Raw genomic sequence first — 14,953 nt, 5'->3', positions numbered from 1 at the left:
GGTCACGCAAAGCCCCACGTAAGCTGAAACAAGCTTGGAGCCTTGCATTCATTTTTCCATCACTTGAATACAAAAGAAAAATAAGCCTGGGTTATCTCAATTAAGGTGAGCCACAGAGAGCAGCACGAATTGCACGAAGTCAGGGGGAATTTAAATATTACGGGTAAGTGTCAAATACCAATTTTTGCCTTGCCAGTAAGGCATTTTCGTTTGCTGTGGCAGGAGTGGAAAAAAAAAAAACAAAACATTTTATACACACTCGTGCTTTCCCCAAAACTGGTATTCACAAAAGTTACAGTGAAGTTTTAACAAAGAACACCCGTATGGGCACGCTGATCGCTAACTGCCACGTACACAACATTCTCTGGCTCCAATCTGTGGTGTGCAGTATTTGCATTACCCAGCTGCTCTCTGAAAAAGCTTTTTTTTTTTTATTTTCTCATTTCCCTACAGTCTAGTTTGTGAAATGAAAATAAAAACAATAACAACTTACCCTCATAAAAATCTTGGAGATATAACTTTGGCTATTAGTTACCTTTTGAGATGTTGGTACCTGACTAGTTTTCTGCTACACTTCTTTAAAATAGACTATTACGAGATTTGTATTGAAAATCAATTTCCAAGAGCTGCAGGTAGTCCTGGCCTCCTTTTGTGTTACAAGGCACATTAGTCAACCTGAAATAAAGCATTATCATTTGACTCGCAGCCTGCACCATGTAAATTCTGGACGTGTCGTGCTACAAGTCCCGAAGACAATGACATTGCTCATCTCCGTGTGGGATTTGTTGAAGGTAAAGGCGTTATGATTCCTTTTAACTATTATTTCAAAAACTACAGCTAAAGTGCGAGTGTTGTCCTCACAGCAACAATGAAATAAAAAGAATGAAGGGAAGATGAACAGTTTTGCAGTCAATGCCACTCCAGCCGTTATGTTTTTTCCAACTAAGCTTTCAGCAGTCAAAAATGGGAAAGATTATAGACACAGAGCCTGCAATTCAATTCAAAAAGATCTTTGTTAACAGCAGCAATGAAAAGAAAAAAGCCCACAGAATTCCTCCACTTAAAACACAATCTCAAAACATATGCTTACAATCCTGGAAATCTTTGAGAGATTCAGTGTGTTAAACAGCTGCAGCTGAGCTTAGAATGAACATTGCAAATAAATGCTAATGAGATGCTTATAGATCCTGAACAAATTGATTTACTGAGATCTTGTCAAGTGTCTCTTATCAAGGGTTTGTCAGAGTAAACAACCAAATCCTTATAAACAGAAGAAGTGACTCATTCATTACAACTGGAAAAAGGCAGAAGTAATAACCTGAGCTTTAGTTCAGGAAGACAACAGAACAAGCTACATACACATATACAGACACATTATTAAAAAAAATATATATATATATACACACACACTTCTGAAACCACAACTAAATTTTCTTGCCTCTAAAGAAATGTGTCAACAAGGAAAACAGTGAAGGGTATCAGTAAAAACATACATATAGCTCACCAGAAAGTGATAGATCCGTTTGCAATGCCGTGATTACATTTAAACACTCAAGAAACAGTTATCAACATAAGAACTGCCCATACTAAAAAAATACTTCCATAAAGCTTTAGAATAAACCCATTAAACTGGATGTATAATGAGTTCATATTCGTGTGCTGAATCGTTTTATTGCGCATTGTTTTAGTACAACCCTTGTGTGGAACCAATACCTTGGAAATCAAAATAGGCAGTAAGCCCATCTTCTTAAAAAGAATTTTATTGTCCAGAAGATTACATATGATTATGAACAAAAAGTTACATAGAAAGAGAAGCGAGGTAAAATTTCAGCAGCTACATATCAAAATAAGAATGAATGTTTCTAAATCAATAAAACTTGGATAATTGCATAGCATTATAAGTACACAGGACAGAAAACCCTAGAATTTCTTTTTTGCCAGTCACCTATAAAATATAAACATTTAATAATTTTATAATGGTAGGCAGGGAAGGTGATAACACGTATCCTCTGGACAAGTACAGCCAAAGAGTTTCTCTCACAAAACACGAGACTGAGAAATTGAAATTCTCAGAACCGGAATGAAAAGAAAGGGCCAGTTTATTAACATTAATAGTCTTTGGGGAAGTTGTGCGAAAAAATATGCAGCAGGAAAAGCTAAGAAATGCAAGAAAGCTTGATCCCTTCACCCTTTTTTTCTCCACAACTCCACTTACTGAAATCCTGGCAGCTCTTGGGGGAAATTACCAGACTCAACCTCCTGCTCAAGCCGCAGCAACCCCAGAGTCAGAGCCCATGGCTCTGGCAGGCGATGTGCAGCAGACCCTCCTGAAAGGCCCCCGTACTCTATTGCTGGCTGCCCTGCAGTTATTCACACAAGATACTCGGAGAAGCAGCCCCTTCCTACTAGAGGAAGGGCAGGACTTTGGGGGTTTTTTCCTGCAATCGTGCCACCGACTTTCATTGCTGACATCTCTCTGTCCCTTGCACAAAGCAGAATAACATCAGTTATCCGGAAAGCACATTCCCTTTGAACTAAACAAAGCCAACTCTTCCCAGGTTTCAGATTCTCCATTGAACCAGGAGAGTACAACCAAACTGAAGTATGAGCCTCCAGATTTTTTCTACACTCTTCATTTTAAGCAACATAAAGCAATTTCAATGTTTCTCACAGCATCATTAGGAGAAACAAAGTCAAGGTTTTTTCCCCAAAGAGACCCAAACCTCCCAAGTGAGTGATAAATGCATTTCTAGCAACTGAAAGCTGTGAAGGCGGGGGTGTGGGGGGGTGGAGAGATGAGAAATCTGTCATAGGAAGCCTCTTCTAGGGAAAATATAAAGTTCCTACTGTTTTGTGTGCAACAGAATTCTTGCCAGGAATGTTCCTTCTCACATTCAATCTCGTTCTCATGAAGGTGCACCACTGTCATGGTATGACTTGCTTCTGCATCCCCTTTCCTCTATTTTGCTAGTTTTTAAGTGCACGCTCCTATAAGTCAGTAACCACTTGCCCTCTTGTAGAGATAGTGATCGATGGAAAATAAAGATAGAGAAAATAAAGAAAGATAAAGAAAATAAAGATGGAAAATAATCTTTTCAAACTTGAGCCATTTGCAGAATCAGTGCAAGGATCCTGATATAATCAGGAAGCTCTTCTATCTCCCTACAACCACTTCACAAGCCAAAAGTGCTACGCAGCAATACAACACAATAGGGATGTGCCTTTTGTGAGAAACGCCTGTATTTCTGCAAAACGGTTCTCCTGTGAAAAAAAAAAAAATATATATATAACTGACTCCCACCCCCAGCTATGGAGCTTAAAAACAAATCAACTCTCTGTTGCAGACACAGGGCCACCTACAATGTCCGTGTACTATGCCTTGACCAGATTGATGTTGTCTTATTTTTTTGGACTCTCAAACCGAAAAACATATGGGAAAGGAGGTTATACAGATATGTACTTCCCAAAATACTCAAGACAACAAAAAAAATCCATCTTCAGGCAGTGGCTCTCATTACCTCTTGCCAGGCAGGTCGCCCAGAAGTAATCCTATTTTTGAGAAAGACAAGACTAAGAGGACAAAGATAGAGATGATAGTGTCAAAACAAAACGGTTAAATAGTTTACCAAATTCCTGTCTTTCTCAACATGCAGGCAGGAGTCAAAATGAAAACTAACTGAGAATTCTAGAAGACAAAGGAAACCCAAACCCACATGCTCTAACAAAGTTACAGTCCTCCATGAAAACTGGCACAGTTCAGAGCAGTTTCCAACCCCAGGAAGCAAAATGGTTCACCACCCTAAGGGGATGCATTCAGACAGTAAGGGTGGTAAGAGCAAAGCTGGCTCTGTGAGATCAGGGCATCCACAAAACCACTTCATTTTAGAATGAGTTTTTGCTCACCCCCATTCTCCTTGGTTGAGAGTTGTCTCAGCATGTACCAAGGCCAGTAAGACAGAATATAGACTCATGAGATGCATCCCAATTACTATTACAAAAGGCTACTACTTTACCCTGTTTAAAAACCAATCCACCCTTCCGAATGCCAGACAATAATCTCCTTTTTCTCCAAGGTGTGAGCGGAAATAGAACATGTATTCATTGTTGACATGGTTGGCTTCCTGCAGCTACCAACCTAAAATGCCCCTTTCTGCCTGTATTAGTTTTTTTCCACTCCACCTGCTTCATCTGGTTTATGTGTCTGTTCCTCTTTGGTCACATTTCCTAGTACAGATGGAACGGGGCAGACGTGAAGGTGTGCAGCACAAGCAAAAGCTGGACCACTGCAACCGCCTCAGTCTGTCTGCAACTGGGGTCAAAGACAAGAAGTAAGAGACAGTGGCTCCCAAAACACAAGTGTCAAACATTAAGACTAAGTAAGCCTACTTTCTTCTTTCAACGAACCCATATATTATTAACTGTAATAACTACCAAAAAAGGCACCGAGTAGCATTTCAAATGGAGTTCTACGCTCTGGAAAAACAGCAGACCACTAACAGGTGAAAAGAGACCAGAGGAAATTATGAGATGATCCCAAACCAAATAATTGGGTTTGGCTTTAGTGTTCAGGTTTGTGGTTTTTTGTTGTTGGTGGTTTGTTGTTTTCTTTTGGGTTTTTTTGGTTTTTTGTTTTTTTGTTTTTTTTTTTGTTTTTTTTTAAAAAGCCATGGGAAAAAGACTGAGATTAAAACATAAACTACAGTAAGAAAACATTCGTGAAAAACAGATAAAGCTTAGAGAATTTCCCATTTGAAGTTACAGACATTCATAACGATATCTAGCAAGCTCAACAGGTTTTTATAATTTAAATAGTATTTTATAAAACAGAGTTAAGCTGTGCAATTTCAAAAAATGAAAGGACGTACAGATTAGGAGATATCAGCAGTAACCTTTTGGTGATAGGAGTTTCAATAATGGTGTTTTGGATACTTTACTTCCATCCTCCACAGCACAGTAATGGGATTGTAACTGTACACAAAAGAGAACTGCCAGATCTGGATTAACAACGCCACACCACACTCAAAGGAAAGCCATTTCTTAACTCCTTGCATGCAAACTGACAGCTACTGTGAGCTGCTCGTTTCCCCAGGATGCCATTTTGCCTTTAAACAAAAAACTCATTGAAAAAGCTGCAGCTATTATTTAATGAATTGTAACAAAAATAAAATGGAACCAAACATGCAAGTGCTCTCAAACAAGCAAGCAACCTGCAAAGATGGGGATCACTAATACAGACAGCATTAGTTTTCGACATTTGGGAAATAAGTATTCTTGAAAGTTGAGCATTTTGCAAAATAAAGTAGCTTTGCAGTGCCGCAGTCAGTAAATTAATCCCATATCAGCTAGAAAGACATTGCTGGAAGCCACATTTTTTCAGCTGTCTCCAAACCCAAGCTTTCCTTCCCCAGAAAAAAACCTCTTCTCTGATCTCAACTAGATGCGCACCTGAAAGATGTGCTTGCGTTAGTCCCCCAAACCAAACCTTCAAACTGCAGTTAGCTTATAGCTCCTTTTCTCGCATTTGAACCACTTCAGTATGCTGCTTTGTCCTTTAAGTGCATTAGAATAAATAAATTCCGCCCCACACCAGAACTTAAGCAATATATTAGTGAATATATTGAAAGTACGCTTCCAATCCCACGAGTCTACAGCTCCAACTTTCTCTCCTGCATTCAGACTTTCCCATTCTTCTGTTCCTGCAAGAACAGAATTCACAAAAGCCTAATAACGAGCTCGTCAAGAGCAGCACTCCACAGCAATATGCAGCATAGGAATGGTTCAAAGCTTGTGGTTTTTTCATTTTAATTTGCGTCTCCAGGGAAAATTTAAATAAAAGCAACAAATGCAATAACCATGAAGCAGCAACAGTAAAGACAGAATGTCCAGATGTTTACTTATTCCACAAAAACACTGGCATTTTTCCAGACACAAAAGGACAAGATATGGGTGTTAAGCCTATGCAGAATTCTACTATATAACTCCAATGCCTCTCCCATGTCCTATCCTTTCCATATTTAACTCTTTAAAAGTTACCCATAAGCTCTTTGGCAGAGATACACGTGTGCATATGCGGGACCCCATTTGACATGACCCAAGCCCTAACTGCAATTCTTAAACATCACTTCAAAACACGTACGTCATTTGGTTTTCTTGAAAAGGAGACTGCACAAACATCAAAGAGGTGGTATTTCAGTGAAGTTGGACAACGGGTAATTCTGATATTCAGACTCCTATTTTCTCCCTCGTAAAACGGCATGCGCGGAGCTCCAGATGATTTACAGCTGAAGTGCGTGCAAGCGGTAATGCACCGCCTGTCACTCAGGTACTTGGTAAAGCATTTGTGTACGGAGCACAATAAACACAAGGTACTTCCAGAAAATAAGTTTCTTTTCATCCTAGTCTAGATTTAGAAGCCCCATTTCAAGTTCACCATATTATTACCACCAATCACTTGAAATTTATCTCATGCTTTCGAAGACACTGTGTAGTATGCACTGCTTCAAGCCTGAAAGGTTCAGATGAAACAGCGTCATTTCAGATGTACCCAACGTCAATGTCCTGCGATGCGCATGCAGCACCACTGGCACACCTTCCCGGCTCCCAAGAAAAACCTTATGGCAGGCACTTCAGCCTAAGGAAATCTGCAATCTGCTGGTGAGAGAGGTGATCGCGTACCCTGATGCGTTTCCGCTAACTTCAATGGATAACCTTACTCATTTCATAGCTTTTGCTAATCTACTTCTCATTCCTTACAGATGGGAGTTGTCTGTGATCCACTTGGCAGTGAGAGGCTCCAGTGACTTCAGACACCTCAAAAAGGGCACAAAATATAAGGTTTATTTGCAATTAAGACAAACACAGGTTTCAAAATTTTAAATGAAAAATACAGCAAACATATTCCATGTCTCCCCTATAACATTAACTTTGAAAATACTGGCATTATGCTGCTAATGCTCAAGAAAACTCAAATCCTGAGCAATCAATAGAATCATTTAGATTGGAATAGACATTTAAGATCATTGAGTCCAACCATAAACCTACCATTGCCAAGTCCACCACTAAACCACATCCCTAAGTGCCACGTACTCCAGTGATGCCAGTACAAATGGAAAAGTGTGTGCCATATTTCCCTCTACAGTCAGAGCATCACACAAATTTAACATGAACTATGAATTCTGCCATTGATAAGAACTTATTAGAATTCATCGTTAAGAACTTATTAGAAATCTACATTCAGATCCAACACCTACAGCATAGGCCAAACTTACAAACTGAGAAGACGACTACAGCAGAAGCCTACAAAAGTAAGCGATGTAGAAAGTGCCTCCAGAAGATCTCATAGGACCTAATTTTTATTGAGGAAATTAGAAGGCAACTCAAGAGGAGCAGTTACTTTCACAAAATGATACCATAGAACAGAAGAAGGTACTTCAATTCCTTGTGTTGCCTCCGTCCACAAGCTCTAACTACTGGAGATGTCACTTTTTAAGACAAGTAACTGACCACTTGACTGGATGACCAGCAAGTGTGGAAAACTCCCCATTACTTCGACTCTTCTGATCAAACCTGGAAGATTCTCAAGGATATATTTGCTATCACAGAACACCCTGCAGTGTAGAGACACACTTGTTTAAATGTCTTTAGCAGTCATATACAAATCCTGTAACTGTTGGTTAACAGGTACTGAATGTAAGATTGTAAACTTGATAGCATATCAACAGTTCACGTTTCTAGTCATGAGAATGAAGGAGTCACACTCCTGTTTCTTAACTGATAGGGCACAGCAGTGTACTAATAAAAAAGAAAACATTCCTTGCAGCAGAGATCCTGCACAGTGTGTCATGAGAGCTACAGGATTTGCAAAATACAAGACTCAGTGAATGAAGAGGTGTAGAAGCAGGATCATAAAAGGAAGGAGAGAAATGCATCATGACAATCAGCTGGAAGCTTAATTTTTGTTTAAGCAGGATGCATTTCCTAGAGTTGTCACCACTTTGGTTAAGAAAAGATACATAATACAACTGGGTGAAACCTACAGTTCAGTTTCCAGAAATTGCAACAGCTACTGAGACTTTTGCTGTCCTGTTGTTCATCAACACACCTAACCCCTTTCTGAATCTGCTGTCTGCCTCCAGCCTCCTGTGGCAGAGAGTCCCAGCAGTCCAACCCCCACTGTGTAACATGGTTCTCTCTACAATCTGTTTCTAACTAAGCTATTTGTATCACAAAGTTACCCGTAGCTGTAACTTCAGGGTTTGGTGAGGAGCATTGCACACTCACTTCACCCACTGCCTTCCTGAGTTGGCAAACTTCAGATTACTCTCCAGCCTCAGCCTTCTCCACCACAGACTTCACTGCTTCTTTCCTGAGCTGCAGAGAAAAGACGAGAGCTGCACGCACCGCCAGTGTTTTACAGAGCAGCAAACGATGTTCTCAATACCCTCTCCCTAGTGAATGAGGGACTACGCTCCATCCACTTGTCTGGCTGCCACTCCATACCGAGCTAATGCCATTGGAGGACCACCAGCCGTGACTCCAGGAGCTGGGAACTGCCACCGTTGAGCACGGCAGCAGGCAGGTTCAGTCTGGATCATTTCTCCCCTCAAAGCTTTATGTATGCTGAAGCTACACTGATGCTCCCCTGCTGCCCTTTCCTCACTGCCACGGTGCTGTGAGGTCCTTCTGAAGCTCCTCACCATCAGCACAGCCTGTGACCGCCCTGATCCACAGCCTGGCACATTTCACTACACAACAACACAGCAGAACACCACACGTAACTCTTTTCCTGTACATTTTTACAGCAGATAAATATATCCATCTCAAACCACTGATATTGGTTTGCATTGGATTCTGTGTGGTAAAAGAAATACAGTAAAGTTTTACGTAAGAGATTATTCTCTGTTATGTACCCCAACATGTGTATGCACAACACGGATACCCACTGGGACCATGTTTTCTGCCACTCAATCACTAAAGCAATAGGTTTAAAAAAGCTACAGTGTTATGCCCAAGGCAAAAAAAAAACTTAAGATAAACTAACAGGACAAAAGCTTTCTAACCACTGAAACTGTCTTTTAGGACCATCACAGTAACTAAATATTGACGCTATTATCTTTTGTATAACATAAAGCAAGCTACAATTGCAAGTCATAGTAACAGTGAAAAGTAAAAGCGCTATTGAGATGACTGAGATGTCGCGAAGTGCTCATTTAGGAACCAGCCAGGAAACCCTAACACTTCAGTACCCCTTCCCCTAAGCAAGGCCAATACTGCTTCCCCTCATGTGCTGTCCTTGCAAAAGGGTGGACGCTTTTAAACATCTTTACTATCTTTTCAAAGACAAATTCCCCATCTACCTTCACGGTGTGTTCTTCTCAGTGTTTCAGTGCCTTGACACAAACTGTCTGTGGAATAAAGCTGGACATTTTCATGAACTAAATCTGTGGCCTAAAGAAAAGCCATTATTTACCATCAACAAGTCCAGAAGGATGGTCCAAGATGAAAAAAACCAACAAAAACAAAAAACCCCAAAGACAGACAAGATGGAGAGCAAGACAGAATTTACCTATTTATATACGTATATATGCCTTTGCCTCTCAGATAATTGCTAAAATGAGGGAAAGAATATAATTTCACACTTTTTCCAAATTACAAAGAAAACACATTTTTGAAAAATAGCGAGACATAAATCTGATAGCAGCAATCAACACCACAGACTTGAGGGGTCTAGAGAAGTTTAGGTGTTTGGCTTGTGGGGTTTGTTTTGTTCTTTAATGAAACTGACATCTCGTAACTTCAAAATTACCTAGTCTGAAGATACTGCTTCCTAAGTGTATGAAAGTATCACAAATTATATCTTATAAACAGTACAAAATTGCATTTATGTAAGTGACTGTCTAAAAAACAGCCTGCATTAACAAAGTACACATATGAATCCTTTTAAATAGGACCCACCTACAGTATTTACCATTACTGTGTGAGTTTTTATGAAACTTTTAATTGGTTTTGAAACCACTAGTTCTAAAATGCAAAATAATTTATTGAAAATTAAAATGTAACTTAGTATGCAGCAATTTCACTCGACTTCAGCCACGGAAGAGAATTTTTAAGTGAAGCTGCATTAATTCCTGAACATTGAAAATGAACAGCATATGAATAATTTATTGATGGCTTTTGCTTCATGTCAGCAGCTTTGCTGGAGGAAGTGATATTTATGAAGTCCCCGAGGACACCAAGAAGTTAAACACGGGCAAAGAAACAGCAGGATAACATTACTACCTCCACAGAACGACACTTCAGGTAGGTAGGCGTCACAGGTTTCTGAACATGAAAGAGCTATACAGTGCCAAAATTCACAGGGCTGGCAGAGGAGATCAATGAGCTCATCCCAAGAAAGCTGGTACCTTTCAAACCATTGATAAGTAGAAACACGATCAGTTATGCGTAATAGGTATTACAGGAAGGCATTATCATTTTGAGAGGCTTTTAACTTCCACTTTAAGCACGCTCCTGCAAGATACACCTCGTAGGCCAGGTTCAGGAGCTTCTGTAAACATGGTGCTGTGGAACGTGTCTTGGGGTTTGGAAGCTCGGAAAGGTGCCAGGTGAAGAGGAGGAAATGGGGCCAGAGGAAAGTGTCTACGACAGAGCTAGGAAACAGGATGGAACAAGGCAAAAAAAATGTAACCAGGGAGGAAGACTGAGTGTAAAGAGCTCAAGGTTAAGAAATGCATTGCCATCTCTAAAGCACGATCACAGAACAGCACAATCACGATGAAGAGATGCAGCAACAGTTCCCAACATCCATTTTTCTCCTCTTCACGCTTCCTGGCAGAAACTTACTGTTACCATTATTATTGCATTACATCTTCTTCCCTAGCGAATTCCTCCCCATGCTATTCCCTGTCCAACCAGATGCATCTCCTGAGCAGCACACCTCCTACTGGGTAATAAGTTCTTTGCCCTCTGAGTTTGAGGGTGATCTAAGTAAGAATCTCTTCAGGCACCTGCAAACAACACCCCACAGCTCTTCCTGAAAGCACCTGCCAGTTCTACATTACCACCAGTTCCAGAACCAGAGTTTTCATTAAAAAAAAAAAAAAAATCTACATTTGTAGCTGAACTTTGGTACAAACACAATGCTCCATCATATGCTACATCAAGCAATGTTTCTGGCTTCAAAAATATGGTTCCCATATATAGAAAGAATCAATTTGGATTTTTTTTCTTCCTCACACCAGGCTAAATTAATGTCTCAGACTACAGTGACTTTGGATTACGCTGGTCTTGTCAATAATTAATACACCTCTATGGTGCAAAAGCATAGCAACAGGCTAGATTAACAAAAATCCCTTCCGCTGTAACACCATTTTTTTCCCCCTCCCTTTGAATGAGTATACTCAAAATTGCTAAAGAAGGACAAGACTCTTTATGACCTTGATGTAAGAGTTCTGAACACCAGAGCTGGGGTTCCCCCCCCGCTGTTCCTTTCATTTAGAGAAGTGCTTTATAAAATAAACATTTTTATTGTAGCAATTCAATAAATTGGAATCGTATCCAATATTACCATCTTTAAGCTGGTCCCAAAAACTTATCCAAGATCTTTATTATGCAAGTTCTCTTCAAGTCTTGGGGATTTCAGAATCCTAACGCAACAAATAAAAAGCAATGAACAAAGACAGCAGCAATGCCGTTCCATCGGCTCGGGCACAGTGATCAGTCATCCTAAAAAACAACAGATGAAGCAATAACAGACCCTCCTTATATAGAAGCTTTAGCAGTCATCCTCCACGGATAGATTAACCATTCCACTAAAACAGTTATGAATTACAGAACTCACATTAAAGTTTGAATTGTGACTCATTAGAGTCAAGCCGCAGACAGTGTTTATGCATATTCACACTGTCCTCTCTGTATTTTTACATTCCTCTAACAGCAAAATGAAAGTACTGAAGGTATTAAATCTGCAAAAGGCTTGAAAGCGGAAAAAATCAGTTTGCAATTTAGCAGATCATAAAGAAAATGTTTTAACAATTTTAAGTATCAAACTATGAAATAAAATACAGAAATTTAATCAGTTGTAGCCTAAATTAATTTCTTTGTAAGAACATTTTGCTTAAATAAAAACCTCTCCCCGATAATCCTGGATTTCGGCTGTTTTGATCATCAGGCAATCTTAACGAGGCCACTGCTATTGAAGGACATGACCTGATTTCTTCTGAGGTCAACGGTTATCAGTAGAATTTGAACACTACAAATTTCTATCCTGACACTCAAGAAAAGCACTGAATCGGCATACTTTTTGTGAATTTTCACATCTGACACTTCATTTCGCCAGGAAGTTCTTACAGTGACATAGCCCTCAATTTCTGCATTACAGCAAGTGGTTGCATTTGGTTAATTCACATACTGATTTTGGAAAAGACGCTTGAAGACTCAAGGAATATAAGAGATGCTGCGTGTTAGTCATGGACCTTGCAACCGTTACAAAGTGATACATAAAAGTCCATTAGGGGTTTTCTTTGTCTTCTTCAAAACAGGTGCCCAGAGTGTTTTTCTTTTCCTAGACAAAGGCAGCCTTTTTGTGAAGAGTGCAACAAATTTTGGTAATGACAGAGTTCTGGTACTTGTGGCTGGGCAACAAAAGCATTAACTCTATTACTCAACTCACATATGTAAATAAATAGCAATTTAAACACATTTATATTTTAATGCCTAAAGCTGTCAAGTGACTCAGCTCTAGCTGTCCTTCTAGATGTGTTCTCAGCAACCCCATCTCTAAGCTAAGGTTTTCTTCCCCTTAGCATCACCTACAGGAGCAAGGTGCAGGCTCAGACCTCTTGTCATCCGATGATGAAAGATGAACCAGCTCTTCTCAATTAGTCTCAGGTGAGCCGAACTTGGACAGGAAGGAGGGTGGTGAACTGTTAAGGACTGTTAAAGGCAAATAATTCGTGTTCTTCATTCAAGCAATCGTCTACGCTTCCACACAAAATAAGGGTGATTAAAAATAGTACCTATAAGTAAGTAGTGATCGTATATGATCTGAAGGAAAGCCATTGTTTCAGGGACAATCACAGAAAAGATCCTTTAAAAAAGCTGCATCGCTTCTGGACATTTTAGTCAGTGAATTATGCTGTAAATAAACAGTTCAAAGTAACTGACTACATCTGCCTTTGGTATAGCTCATAGGCAGCTACTGCTATTGCTCAAGGTTTTACAAAACACACCTTTGAAGTGGAAAGGATTTCCTGAGGACCCAGGCACACACGTTCGATGAGATACTACTGTGTGAGGAGACAGTCTCTCGGACCTTTCTGGCACGGAGACAAAGAATGAGGTCCTAATGAGAATCTCTAGTACTTTCAAACACAAACTACAACAAACAATAGGGGCTTCCAAAGAAGCAGCATAAAGCTCAGAGAAAAACAGCAGAATAAACTTTTACAGGAACAGGTAGGAATTAGAAGCTATTTTGGGTAAAAATTTTGGAAACCCACTAAAGGTTATCTCATCCTCATGAAAAGCCTCCCATAAAAGTGACCGATGCTGGCACTATTGGGAACTCAGTGTGCATCAAACCTTAAGGACAGTGGTAATTTATAATAAATCCTGCAGAGCAGGTAGTCCTACCTGTACACCACTGGAGATTTTGTTTAAACACACCTAGATCCTACATTTAAAGTTTCCCTTTGGCTCAAATTTGTCTTTTCACTCAAAGGACTTACCGCCTGCCCCAAACTACAGTTAGTCAATATTTACTAGACTAACATGCAGTTTAATAAATCAAAATCTTTTTTTTTGTCCATTCGCTTACACATACAGAGGTTTTACCAACAAAATCTGCTACAACATTGGTCCACACAGGCTTTAAGCTGGTGGAGCCAGTACGCTGCAAAGAAATTCGATACATAACCACAAGCGCCACATCAAAGTAATTTAGCATAACCAGAAAACATGCTAAGTCAAATTAAAACCCAATCCTTTCATTAGTGGATGGGGAAGTCTATTTATGTTCAGGCATTCTCTACTTAAAAATTACCAAAAATAGTTCTTAAAAAATTTGCTGCCCATTTCCTTAGAGCTTGACTAGCATTAGCACTGTTGTTACAGTACCCAATATATCTTGTGCTTGTAATACAGCCAAAATGTAAGTCATGTAAGGACACCAGGACCAGCATGGACCAACAGTTTGCACTGCCAGGGTCTGGAGAAACAAAGTGTTTTCATGTAGCATGGCTGACATCAAGATCAGTATGTCCTAGGCAGTCTTTGCTGAGATTCAGCAATTTCTCAAGCATTTGAGTGATCAACTTGGCTAGCTCGCTAACTGATGGGTTCTTCTCAAAACTGGATTTTCTTTTCCTTTCCAAATCTGTAGATATGGGCGCCAGTTGCTGAATTCTACACGAACCTAGGCTCAACACATCACAAGTTCAATTCAAACAGATGCCAACTCCCCAGATACTGGGTAACCCAAAGGAAACCGTGGATTAAAGTGTGGTAAGAACACTCTCCCACACCTGCTTAGGGCTCTCAAGTGAGTTTAGGAGAGTTAAAGTCCCAACAGCAGACCCTCTATTGCCTTCTGCCCTAGCACCACTCCCTCCTCTTCTTCAAGCAGGCTTCACAAAGCTACATTCATTAACACAAGAAATTTCAGCCCTGCACAAAATGTAGATGGACTGTCCTTTGTAATATTTTTTTAAGCAAGTCTATAGTTTCTTCCCCTGAAATCCAGTGTTTCAGGGAGATGAGTGGAAAATGCTTAGCAAGTTACAATGGTGAGAACATCATTATCTCCCAAGCAGCACGCTGGGGATCGATCGGGTGAGGGTTCTCACAGTAGCCACTCCTTGACTGAGAAACAGAGCCACAGGAAGAGGAATCCACACTTCAACTGAAAACAGACTGCTTGAGACATCTGCATTCTTCCTACACAAGTCCTCCTCAA

At 40.0% G+C, this 14,953-nt stretch overlaps 1 protein-coding gene across 10 annotated transcripts in view; it reads right to left on the bottom strand.

Moving 5' to 3' along the window:
- The window catches only part of NEO1 (neogenin 1), a 214,340-nt gene that overhangs the window by 174,656 nt on the left and 24,731 nt on the right, over positions 1-14,953 (bottom strand). The window lies entirely within an intron of this gene.

The sequence above is a fragment of the Rissa tridactyla genome, chromosome 9 (genome assembly GCF_028500815.1).
Source record: "Rissa tridactyla isolate bRisTri1 chromosome 9, bRisTri1.patW.cur.20221130, whole genome shotgun sequence".
Classification (NCBI taxonomy): Eukaryota; Metazoa; Chordata; class Aves; order Charadriiformes; family Laridae; genus Rissa; species Rissa tridactyla.
Note: the sequence above shows the minus strand (reverse complement) of the source record. Positions and strands in the feature narration are given on the sequence as shown.